This window comes from Strigops habroptila, chromosome 4 (genome assembly GCF_004027225.2).
Source record: "Strigops habroptila isolate Jane chromosome 4, bStrHab1.2.pri, whole genome shotgun sequence".
In the NCBI taxonomy this organism is placed as follows: domain Eukaryota; kingdom Metazoa; phylum Chordata; class Aves; order Psittaciformes; family Psittacidae; genus Strigops; species Strigops habroptila.
Genome location: NC_046358.1, coordinates 46,060,681 through 46,074,338, shown reverse-complemented (window position 1 = coordinate 46,074,338; position 13,658 = coordinate 46,060,681).

Sequence of the window (13,658 nt, the reverse complement as noted above, 5' to 3'; positions counted from 1 at the left end):
GAGCTGCAGTTGCTTCGTTGTGCCCATCACTGGTTCTTGTTGAAAGACTTGAACAGAAAGAAACCTGTTTCCAACAGGAATCTAACAAAGAGCAGGCAATAATTTCTGGCAGTGAGTTGCCTTCCACCTGACATGATGCGTGGTACCCTACCGCACGTACAGAGTCCCACAACAAACCACCAGGCATGACGTGCTGACGTCAGTATTCACATCCCCCTCTATAAGTCCTTTAAATCTTGATTTCTCTTAAATGAATTATGTTCTCTGTAACGTTCATAATGGACTCTTTTCTTTCTCCATTAAAGCCTGTGTCAGCATTCTCCTTCTCTGTGTTTTGCCTCAGGGCTCTTGATGTATACAAAGGCTCCTCTGTTTTCTGCTCTTAGTCACACGCTTTCACTCTTAACCTCAGCGCTATAACCTAAACATCCACCCACTATGGCTGGAGATGACCCTGTTTACGTCTGCTGCTCAAATCACGACAGCAACAGTCATGAAACTATGTTTTCATGGAGACAGTTAGCTCTTAATAAGAGGACAATGAGTCTTGACTGCTTATAACGCTACGAACTTTTTTTTGCAAAAAATTTCAACCAAAATAAATAGCTGGGAAAAGTTAATGGAATCTGTAAAGAAATGGCTTGTTTCAATCATTTTACTTTGCTACCTTTTTAAATTACTGTAGATGATTTATTGTAGCAGTCCACTGTGGTATTGGGTGGGACATGCCAACTCAATCTGAGACAGTTAGTGGGGCTTACATTAAAATTTCAGGGCCAATCACAGTGATCAACCTGGACCACAACTCTCCTCTGTGCCAGCACTGAATGCACAACAGAGGGGTCACCCATGCTGCTGAGAAATTCCTGGGTTTGGAGGCCTTTGCTACCAGTCTTACTGCCATGACTGCTAAGTGGAGGGACAGATGAGAGGATGGCGCTTCCTAAGGAGACCACCAGCCCATAGGAAACAGGGTGAGCAGTGACAGGTTTGAGAACATGAAGGAAAAGGCAGGAATACTGTTAAATCACAGTGTGGAACAACTCTTCTTGCAGGTGGCTGAACAGGCTGTCAGGCTGGAGCCAGCTTTACTTCTCTGCAAGCACAGCCGGCTGAAGAGTGTGCTGAGAGCAAGGTGCAGTCCTTGGGACAGGCGGCTGCTCTCGCCCCTGCCCTAGCCCTGGTCACCAGCTGCGCTCCCCCTTCCCTGCCATCATTTGGCAAGAAGGTGCTGAGATGCTGTTCTTACAAAACAGATTTGAGTGTCTTCCTTGTGACCCTGCCCATCATTTCCAGCGCTGGCAGCACTCCCTGCACTGCTCTCCTTCCCGCAGGGAAGCCCAGGGCTCTGCAGTTGGCAGCCAGTTTGCCTTCTAGCCGAGGTCTCCTTGGTGCTCACACACAGCCCTCTGACGACGGACAGGGTCACAGAGCTCATTTTGCCTGTCAGTGTGAGCATGCTCCCCAGAGAATATTTGCTGGCACTTTCATTAGTCTGATTTTAAATATCCCAAGTGAATGCCTTTCTACTATTTCCCTCAGGAGACTGCTGTACCTACTAATAAATCTCACTGACAAAAGGTTTTCCCCAATATCCATCCCAACTTCTTTCTCTCTTAATTATATTCCAATACCCTAGTTTTGTGTCCTTGTGTCACTTTACAAGGAAACCTTACCAAAGTCATTTCTAGAACTAATGCATCCCAGAGCTCATTGAACTTCTCGGCAAAAGCTCCTGCTGACTTCAATGTACTTGTAGTCAGCTTTGAGAGAAAGCTCTGCCTTCCCTGTCAGTGCAATCCTGTATCCCTGGAGCTGGCATGGTGCACCACAGCAAGGCTTGGGTAGTGTTGCCACTCAGCCCTTTCACTGCTGCCCTTATTCCCCTTCTGCCTGGGACCACCAAAGACTTCAGTGAGGGTCAAAAATGGAAAGCAAGGTGTATATTTTTCAGGTTTTCAGAGGTGCCCAGCACCCCTGCCTGCTGGCACTGGCTCCCCCAGCAGGACCAGCAGCCTGTGGGATTCAGGGCCAAGGCTCCAGCAGGATGGGTTGGTATGTATGTCCCGAGAGCAGCAACCTGGCTCCACCACCCAAGTACCACTGGTCTGGCAGCCAGAGCTGTGTCCCTGCATGGCAATATTCCTGCCTGAGGTTACACTAGTAGCAACAACATGACATTTGTTGCTGCAAAGCTGGATATAGTAAAGCATTTCCCTTCATTTCCTTCCCTGTATGATTGTGAGTCATGGTTCATGGGAGCAGGTAACAGGGGAAACCAAACAGTGCTTCGAGTAGTGCCCAAACATGAACAAATACTTCATCAATCAAGGATTTATCAGAAAAAGAAATGGTTAATGATGTAAGCTGCTATTTGGAGCTGACATAGGTCCTTATGCCTCCAGCTGAACTAGGTACCTTCCCCTCAGGTAGCCTCACCCGCAGAAACAACACCGTCCTCACTCCCGCTGCAGTAGTTCACTTGCCCTTTGGAAAAGAACCACAGCAGAGCACCTGGCTTTGCACCAACCACCCATCAAGTTGTCTAGGTGAGTTTCCCTTGCTGGATGTGGGGTTACCACAGCCCACATCTACAGCAGATCTCCCCTTGACATGGTAGATGTGGTTTGCAATTCCTAATATCCCACTGTGTTGTGAACTTTAGTTAAAGGTACTTGGAATCAGTCAACCAATTTGGCACTTTATCAGAGTGGATATGACAGAAAAAGGAGGAAGGTGGGCAAAGGAATTATTACTCCCAGTTGTTAAACTCTCTTGTAACATAAGGGGCAAAATTAGATCCAGCGAAGGGCATAGATGCTTACATGTCCCTTTAGCTACTGAAGTTCATTCAGCTGCTGCCTAACCCTAAAGGACTTTCCACATTCAAGTTCCCCAGATGCCTTAATTCTCCTGGAGGTGCAGCAAGTCTCAGGACCAGTCTCATGCCGAAGTCCTGCATGATCTACTAAGCTGGTGCTTTTCTGCCTCTCACGTTTGACGTATCTGTTGGGGCAGCCTGTCTTAGAGCATGCCACCAAAGCAAGGATCACAGAAGGTGCGAGGGAGAGTGATTCTTTCTCTGCTGTCAGCCAGTAACTCACATTTGAGCACTCACCCAAAGTTATTGTGTGCTGCCAAATGGGACCTGAGCTGGGTGCTCTCTACATGTGACTGGTCAGGACGGGTTGCTCTGAACTCCTCCTGTTGAAGCTACAACATTTAGATATTTTGGAGGCAAAAACTCAGGGAGAGAGGGTGAATACAACTGTATTAGGGCTAGCACAAGCATGGTGTGAATGTAAAATTTGTGTTCCTGTTCCTATTTACAACCAGTTGAATTTGAGGGTTCAGTCTTTGAAGCAGGTTGAGGAGGCTTACTTGTGAGGTATTCAAAGTCTGTGGAGAAGTGTTTAATTGGACACTCCTTTCCTTTGTGCCTCAGTGGCCCTCTCAGGTGGCTCGCTGCTGAGGACACCAAGCCTGGGTGCTGCTTCTTACATTGCCTGAGAGGCAGTTCAGGTGCCCGGTGCAGGGTGGTGAAGCCAATGGAGCAGCCAGGCACTTGAAACCGGGTGTTGCAGAGTTCAAAGTCAGGACGTTAACTTCCCTTTGTCTTTGTGCTTCTACTTACTTATTACCATGCAAAACAGGGTAGTGCATTTTGTTAATCTCAGAATAGACACAGTTCTATAATGGGACATTACTTCTGTGCATTGCACTTCTTTATCTGCGATAAGATACGGTTTCTAATGTCTCTTTTTTTTTCTTTCTTTTTTTTGAGTTGGTACTTGTCCAGAGCACTTCTTCATCCTGCCAACTAGTGATTAATTGGCTGTACTGAAAGGTTCAACACTTCTGTGCATTTACCAGAGGAGGTATAGGAATGTGTGCTCTTATATAGAGTGAAAGCATGCCCCAAGTGGGTTTAAAAATGGGTCATCACTTGCTCATTTTAGAATCTGTGCCCTTAAAACTTATAAGGAAAGGTGCCCTTAAAACACATAAGGAAAGGTGCCCTACCTTTTTGATACCGGTTTTTTTTTAAACTTAATGATGAGTGGGAATCTCAATGGAAGTTTAGAGCCTTCTGTTTATCTTCTGGAAAACACAGTACAGACAGCTCAAGCACAAACCTCCTTGTGCTACCCTAGTGTTGTCAGCTGTCATAAAGAATGTGGTTTTGTCCCTTGCTGTAGGAATTTCCATGATACAATTTTTACCTCCTGAGAGTTCAAGGGGAAAAAATTATTAAAAGACATAGGCCTAGGCAGAGTCTTGTCAGCCATGGTTTCAGTTACAGTACCTATGCTGACCGAGATGTCTTTCAGTATGTGGAGCCCTGTATTAGGGTAAATGATCCACTTCAAAGCTAGAAGACTCAAGAAAACTTTGAGCAAAGCTTGGAAGGGGACCCAGCTCTCTAATTCACAGAACTACATCTCAGCTGCTTGCTACATAGCCTTTTAAAAGGAAATCCCGAATTAGGACCTTCTACAATCCGTGCTGTCACCCTTGCATGAGAACTTCATGAAGCAATTTGACCTTGTTCCTACTTCTGTGTTAGCATCTGATTCGTTAGTCCTAAGGTTGGAAATTCGTGCTCTTGAAACCAGACATCCATGGTTCATCTCTTGCAGATGACCCAAACATGGGTGTGTTTCAGCTGGCCATGCTGCTTGTAACCACTAGACCACAATCTGCTCCCAGAGCCAAGAATAGCAGGAAGATTTCTGATGTTTGGTTTTCAACAAAGCTGTCTCATTTGTGAGACATTTTGGAGTGCTGGCAACGTTAGTAAACTGACAGGGACCCTGGGAGTGGGCAGGAGAATTGGAATCGAAAAGACAGGACAAAAAGAAAAAGGATTTTTAAAAGTATTTTCTAGTCTTGTTTTTTAGTGTAGGTTTTGTTTGGGGTTTTTTTGAGTGACTCACAATTTTTAAATTTGTGGTAGGTTATAGTGTTGCCAAACCTAATATATCTTATCCTTCATCTAATCCTCTCTCCAAAGTTTTCGTGCTTATTCAGTCCTTGATCTGTCTTTTGGGATGGCTTCTAAGGATACCAACCAGTAGCAGATGTGATATAGGATTTTTTTTTTTTTTTTTTCTTTTTTAATTGTGGACATCTCCTGAAAGAATTGCACCAAAATAACAAAACAGCAACAGCTTTTGGGGGCTACCAAAAACTCTCCAGAGTCACTACTTTTGGTCATTGCCAGCCTAATTTGATTTGAACGGGGAACTGATAAAGAAATTCTGTGTAGCCCAGGCAAGTCGTGTTTCTGCTTCTCCATCTGAATCATTTCTTGAATGCTTGTTGAATGCTTGAGAGCAAGCTGGGTGCCTTCCAAAACAAAGCAATGATAGCCTCCCTGTCCCAGAGAGGTTACAGTGCAAACAGAGACTACCCAGCATCTAACAGCAATCTTCCGTGCGTACGGGAAGAAGCAGAGGCAGTCGAGAACATATGGATTGTGTAGGCAGGACCTAGAGGCAGATATTATGAGGCCATGTTAGTTGCTGGTCTTTGTTATTAGCCTGTCGGAGTGCCCAGGTGCATGGCGCTGGGAAGCACTTGATGTCGGGGGCAGGAGGAACTCAGCCCAGGACAGGTCACTGAGCCAAGACGTGTCCCACTGCTTGCACTATACACAACGTAATGGTTTAAACTGAGCTTAGTAAAAGGGTATGCATGGATATCCCACATGATCTATGTGGCCAAGTTTTCAACAGGAAAGAGGCTTCTGGATCAAAAATTACCATGTTTCAGCATACATAAATTACAGGTTCATCTCTCTACATACTGACAGTTATAAGCAGCTCTTTCTTGGCCCTAGCTCAGATGTATGGCTTTGCCCATAATTACATTCTTTGTAGATAACTTATTTTTGTTTTGGGTTCCAGAGCTTTTGTAATGCTTTGCATTGCTGTTTGTGCCTCCTGCTCCCTTTTTCTTCCATGACTGCTACCTCCTGCTGCCAGCAGCATCTGGGTGCTCAGGACGTGCAGCATGGGTAACCAGCAAGGGCAGGGAAGCTCAGCAGAGAAAAGCTCCTGAGTTTTGAGCAGGACCTGCAATGGCAGCATAGTGAGAAGCCCTGGCACAGAGGTGTGCGGTGAAGGGGGCTTCGCCCGTCTGCCTGCCAAGGAAGCAGTGTTCTTTATCACTCTTGTTTCCCCCTGTCCTGCAGTCAGGTTTTCTGCTTGTTTTTCATTGTGCCCTTCATGTGTTTTCCATCTCTCCAGAAATCACTGGCTTTGTTTAAAATAGACCAGGAGCAGCTGCCAAGACTTTATCCAGAGAGAGAGAGAGAGAGAGAAACGTATGAACGCCAAGTTCCTATAGAGTTATCAAAAGCTTTCACTCCCCATCAAGATCTCTGAATATACCAAAAACCTGGTCTTCTCAGGAAGAGCTCTGCATAGCCACTGTAGCTCTTCCTGCAAGAGCCACCAAAGCATTTCTGCTCAGGAGAGTGCACCTCAGATCCCAGTCATGTCTCCTGAAATCTGCTTGTAAGTGCCCTCACAAGTATCTTGCTGGGATTTTGGTCTTTGTTTTCAGTGCATTGAATATATACAGAAAAATCACAAAGTTAGAGGAAAATGGCTTAAGAATGTTGACTCAGATACATTTAAAGGTACAATGCTTAAAATGTAATAGATTTCATCAGAGCACAGCTTTGTGTTGTAGGCTTGTAGTCAAGGAGGATTCACTTTGGGGGGTCTTTGCTGGGTATGTTTGCCTTCTCTTTATGCTTTACCACCTTTTTCTAACCCAACCCTAAAGGGATTTCCTGCTTTGTCTCCAAAAGGAGATGCCATTGCTAAGTAATTCCTGGCTGGAAGCTTAGTGTCTCCTCCTTTCTGCAACAGCTCAAGTCAGCAAGGTGATAAGTACACTTAAAATTGGAAACAGAATCATCTCCTTCATCACCAGAGCAAAAGATATTTAAATGAAGACAAAAACAAATGTTCTTTGCTTTTAGGTAAAGCAGTTTGATTTACCTCTGGCTTTTGGACCTGTTTCCTAATATTTCTTGATCAGAAATGCTTACTTGAGATGGCTGGTGGGGAGAGACTTTCCTAACAGAAGCAGCTCTTTCTGACAGAAATAAACAAGCCCAGAGCAGGCTTTATGAGCAGCACTCCTTCCAGCAGAAGTGAAAATACAGCAGCTGAAAGCCAGCAGCTCTGAAGTTTCAGTTGCTAGAATAAGCTGTGATGCACATCTAGAAGACACCAGGAGCAAAGGTGTGTTCCCTGCATGCTTTGGTTTCAAGGGGTAGCAAGGTCTCATTGCAGTCTCTTGCCACCTGCTCTTTCAGCATCAGGGAGGGAAAGCTGCATTGTCTGAACGAAGTGTGTGGTGGATGCCTGTCTTTTTTAATGTTTAAAGGAGGGAGAGAGTTACAATTTTAGATGAAGTGTAAAAATTAATGTCTCCTGTTTCCCCTCCCATTGCTCGTCTTCCTGCTCCCCTCAAAGGGTGTTCTTTTCTGCCCTCAGCTCTGTCACAGGTAATCTTGTTTTGGTGCAGCTGATTTTGTTATGTTCCTCCTCTTACTCTTCCTAGGAAAATAACATCATGTTGCCATTATTTTTCCGTGCACACTGAAAGAGACCAATACAAATAAAGTCGTATTCTACAAGTCCTGGCTATAGATGACATTAGTGAAGGCAGCACAGGTCTTCCGTGAGGCCTGAGGGACGTGAATGCCAAGGTCTTCCCAGCTCTGCCACCGGTATGGGTGCAGCATTTGCAGGGAAATGGGAGTGTCCCTGACTATGTCTCCCTTGTACGTGTGTGTCTCCTTACTGTGATGAAGTCTGCAATTATGGTAAGCACATGGAGATCTCAATGCACAAAGTACGAACTTGCTATTTTGAAAGTCTGGGCAATAACATCTTGATGACTCACTTTATCTCTGTAAATAATGACTGAAAAATACTTATTTCTTCATAGTACTTCACAGATTCAGAGTACTTCAGAAGGTGTTTTGGGGGAAACTGCTGCTCTTAGTAGTATTATAAATGAAACCTTTGGCCATTCACCTCATTCACAGTGTTAATGCTCCGTAAGAAAAGAGTGCTACTTTCATTGCTTTTTCCTAATACTGTAATACTGTTTTTCTGCCACTTCCTGCATAAGCAGGGAGTACTTATGTAGCCCAAGAAAAAACTTGAGTCATAAAAGACTTTTCTATCTAACCTTAAGTACTGATGAGACACACACCTATACCCCAACTTATACTGGGGAGGGGAGAAGGAAGTAAGAGACAGTTACACAGAAATGCTGGTGCTGTGAAAAACTGAGTGAGGTGTAAGAGGGAAGAGATGTGACACCCCGAGTAACCAGCAAGAACAAAGCTCAAATTAAGCCTCTTCACAGCAAACAGAAATTTATAAAAGGCATCAGACCAGGATGCTGCTGCTTTAGTTCTTTTTGAACAACTCCGAAAATTAAGTGAATTAACAGTTTCCAAATCTAACAGGTAAGTTTGCAGCAAGCAGAAACATGAGAATAAAGAGGGTGGTAAAGCAATATTAAAAAAGAAGATTACAGACTGGAAACTGAGCTCAGCGCAAAATTTTTTTTCTTTTTTTCTTTTTTTTTTTTTAGTTACTGTAACTATAAGCAAGAAATGTGTGCCAGAGGAAATGAGAATTTAAGAAAATATAGACAGCTTGTCAGGGCCACAAAATGAAAGCTTTAAGGAAATAAAATTTAGAGAACAGAAGGAAATATTAGTTGGAGAAATGATAGCAGCACAGAAACATCAACTTTTCAAAGATATAATTTTGCTCCCAACTTTTTAACATCAAAGTTCTTCACTGCATGAAAGTGGTAAGTTTCATCATACTGATTATGGGGTGGGATATTATGTATATGCTTTTCTCTTTTAACCTGTTGGAATTCAAAAATGCATACACAAAGGCAGGGAAAGAGGAAACCAATTCCAGCAATTTAATAGTTAAGGTGTTGGAATAGTTACCAGACACTGTTTCTGTAGGAATGATGAAGCTGAGATTTAGAAAACGTTGAAAGAATTGTGATTCCGAATGGCCAAATACACATTAGTGCCCCCACCTTGACACAAATAAACCACAGCTGCCTGGACAGCATAATTCCCTTTTGGCTTGAAACTGTATATGTTATTTAGAAGGCTCTTTGAGAATAGAAGTAGCCCAGTGAGAGATTCACAGAGAAGCCAGGGATCTAAAGCTGACCCAGCAAATAACTGCTTCTCGCTGCCTGTGCAAGAAAAGTAAAGCAGTTGGATCCTCAGCAAAGGTAGCTGGAAATAGAGAAAAATATGTCCTGATCCTTTCCTCTAAGAAGATAACAAAGCAATAGCAGGTGCTCAGAGGCTGCTGTGAAAGGCCTGCTCTTGAATCCCTATTAGCATGAACCTTGTGCTGCCATGTTGGCCTTTGGTTAGTCATCAGCAAGGAGCAGCATCTGGCTCCTCCTCATTCTGTAATGTGTAATTTTTAGTCTCTCCAATACATGAAGTCACCGAACCTTCTGACCTGTTTACTTAGTGCTTTCAGAGGCAGTTCATTTCCAAACATTATCATGTTACAGGTACTTGGAGTCCCCAGTCCAACCCTTTATAGTAGTTATTTATTACTCCATGAATGCTGAAGCAGCAGTTCTTTCCTCACCAACTGTCCCACTGCACCCTCTGCCTTTGCCACCCACAACACCCTGGTCCTTGAGCAAGAGCTGCTTCAGCAATTCCTTCAGCCAGATGGTACTGGGCCCACAACCCCTTACCCTGCATATACCTCTACAAGCAAAATGCTGGCCATACATGTAGCACCCACAGAAGGCATCAGATACACCAGGCCATAGGCAAAGACATCGAATTATCCACAAGGCTAAGGATGAAAAAGGTAGCCTGCCTGTGGTTTCCTTTCACGAAACTTCACCCAAGATTCTTATGGAGCATTCTCAGAGGAAAAAAAAAAGGATAATGGGATAATGCTTGGTGGCATGGTGGGACTTTTGGATTGCTTTATACTTTTTCCCATGGTATACCAGCTTCAATCATTGATCTAGAAGTGAAAGGCTGAGCAGCCTTTCTGTTTCAGGAAGATGGTGGAGTATAGCTTGTTTAGGCAGGGTCTGCCAGAACTCTGCAGTCTACCCATAGTGATGTGAGACTCTGCCTAGGATGGAAAACTGGCCCCAGAAAACTAAATATTTGAGCAGCTAATCTGTGATACATTATCAGTACCTGAGCTAGGTAATTAAAGCTAGCTCTTGCACAGCTACAAAGTCTTTGGCCATGCATTTAGGTTGCAGTGTAGGCATACCTCTAGTATCTGAGAACATTTGCTTCAAGCCTCACTTTGTAATTATTTAATGTGCTAAATGCATTGTATGGTGGGTTCAGGGATATTTAGTCAGACATAAATATCCATGTGGATATGACGGAGAGCACTGCTTGAAGCAAATTGCTCCTATTCATGCTTTGGGTATTATGCTCCAAGATGCTGCACTATGCTGGGACAGCCAGGTCACTGCTTCCCAGAAGGAAACAACCATGAAAGCACTGTACACACAGTTTGTCCCTTTTTTTGCCCTTCAGCCTGCCAGGTGCTTTGGTAGCCTCACAACTGCAGACATCAGGTGAGCAAATCTTTGGATGTTTGCTCCCATCCAAACAACCAAGAGTTGCATCCAATCTTGGATGTTTGCAACCAAGTCCTGTTGGTTAAACATTTGGGAAAGCTGGCTATACCATGCAGCTCACTGAAATGGAGGAGGGATCCCAGAGTGTTTTACAAATGGTATTCAACTGATGAGTCATCCCATCTAATTTAAGGAGTTCAGCAGGAATACTTAAATTAGAGCTTTGGCACTTCAGTTTAGTCCCTATCATCCAGAACAAGTCATCTAGCTCCTAGTGATCCCTTGCCTACTACTTGGGTGCTGCTTCCCCAGCCTGAAACACCACCTCTGTCCTGTGTGAAGAGGCTGGGGACCAGGAGGTGCCTGACTTTGTCCCACTAGGAATTCCCCTGCTTGCAGCGGTGTGGGTGAGGGGAGAAATGTTGCCTCATGGAGAGTCTGGGATATGGGCAAATCCCTCTGTTTGCTGGCCTTGACTGTTTCATGTACCTGTCAGTTTAGATAGTGTGTGTTCCCCTGAAATGGCCTGTTCTTGCAACAGGAAACACCCTGGAATGTTGGTTTGCCTAGCCAAAACTGAGAGAAGCAAGTTGCTCCTTCTCAGGAAGCTGGGAAAACCCCTGACTGTAGAGGGAAGGCTCAGAGGTGCTGCTGGTGGAAGGCACAGAGATGAGCCTGGGCCAGATAAACCCACCAGTCCACACAGGAAGATTAGGAGAATGAATCAGGAAGAGAGGAACATGCTTCAGAGCAGGTGTAGCTGTGGGGCCAGTGTAAAGAAAGGCTCTGTGATTCACAGGACAAGCTATGAGCTGCTGGAGAAGGGGTCTGGACCCCTGTCCTTTCTGAGCCCAGCTCAGAGCTTGTTCTGCAGTGCAGAGGAGCCGAGGTGAACTGCTGGTGATGCTCACTACGCTCACCAAGGTCTACACATTGTGCTATCAAGGGGAAGGATTACTTGGTTTAGGGTCCTGGGGAAAGTCTCCATGTTGTGTCCTCTACCCAGTGTGTACCCATAGGATTTAAACCATTCCCTGATGCAAGCCTGGAACTTCGGGGCAAGGTGTGCTGGACCTGCCGTGGGCCTCTCAAGAGTCAGACTCATCCTTGGAGCTTAGTACAGCTGGATGTGTCAGCCTTTCTGCCTGCGAGAGGGGAAGAAATGGAAAGGTCAAGGAAGATACAGTGCTGTAGCCCACTGAAATCACAGGATTCATAAATTTAGTAGATTATGGACCAATACACCCACCAGGCCCCCTTCTGGTCTTACTGCAGCTGCAGTGTACACCAAGCATGCCTTGCTCAAGAGGAAAAGAAGCGAGTCCTCTGTGCTCTTTTATAAGTAGCTTGATGGATGCTCTGAAAATGCCAATCCTGGTGGGGACACAAGGGATGCCCTGTGCTTTCTGACCCAACAGGTATTGCAAAATGCCTACAGTTTGGCATTACACCTTCAGATCTGAGGTGAGTGTTTGTGTCTCAGGAGTGACAGTGGTGACTTTGCTCCCTTTGGTGCTGTAGTGACAGCCTGTTTTCCCAGGCTGTTTTCCTAGGCCTGGTTTCCCATTCTGCTGCTGGTCCAGTGCTATGCTGAGCCATCTAAACACTGCCTTTATTTTTCAGATGCAATATGTAATTAATCAGTGGGACTCAGTGTCACATCACTGCATCCAAGAGCGAGTAAATGAAGCTAGATGTGCAAGAACTATGTGCAATTGCCTCTCAACATTAAATTAAAGAAGAGATGTGATATGAAGAACATAAATCAAACTCTTGCTATTGGCAACAGAGAAGCCACTTTCCCCAGGACAGATTACTGCAGAAGATTTCTTGCATCTTCTGGAAAAAGAAATGTTGGCTGCTGCTAGATAGGCGATACCAGAATAAACAGACTGCATGTAGGTATGATATTCCAGGACCATAAGTGAAAGGGCCACAGTGGCAACACATGGCTATTGCCCACTGCACTGCTCAACGTGTTTCCTTAAGCAAGAACAAGATACTGCTGCCTGTGTCCCCAGACTCAGAGGTAATAAAGATCAGTGGCCAAGTGAAAAGCCACCTTTGCTTTTTCCCACCCCTATCTGCAGCAAACAGCCTGGGCTATCACACAGGGCCCCCTGCTCCCCTCCACCGCTCCCTTTGCTCCCCAGGTCACCTTCGCCCCCACCGAAGGGCTGCCTCCTCCACCCCAGCATGGAGGGCTAAGCTTAGCTGCGTGTAATCTTTAATGTGATACAGGTACAGGCTCTTCTTGTTACACTCAGGCTTGGTTAGCAGGTACAAGCAGTGAAGGTCCCTGTTGCTCACCAACAGGGAGGGACTGGTTGGAAATGTAACGCTCCAGGGCAGCCTTGGGTCTAGTGATCACGAGATGGTTGAGTTTGAGATCCTCACGACAGTGAGAAAAGCATGCAGCAAGCTCACTGCCCTGGACTTCAAGAGAGCAGACTTTGGCCTTTTCAGGAACCTCCTTAGTAAGGTTTCATGGGATACAGTCCTAGAGGGCAGGGGGGCCCAAGACTGCTGGTCGATATTCAAGGATCACCTGCTATGTGCTCAAGAGTGTTGCATCCCGACTAGAAGAAAGTGCAGCAGGAGGGCCAGGAGACCTCCATGGATGGACAAGGAGCTGCTGAGGAAACTTAGAGGGAAAAAAGAAGCTTATAGAAGGTAGAAGCGAGGACAGGCAGCCTGGGAAGAATATAGGAGCATTGCCCGAGAAGCTAGGGACCAGGTTAGGAAAGCTAAGGCCCAGCTAGAATTAAGTTTGGCAAGAGATGTAAAAGATAACAGGAAGGGATTCTATAGATACATAGCAAATAAAAGACAGACTAGGGACAATGTAGGCCCTCTCCAGAAGCTATCAGGAGAACTGGCTACCATGGATTTGGAGAAGGCTGAGGTTCTTAATGACTTCTTTGCCTCAGTCTTCACCAGCAAATGCTCTGACCACACAACCCAAGTCTTGGAAAGCAAATGCAGGGACTGTGAGAATGAAGACCTTAGGC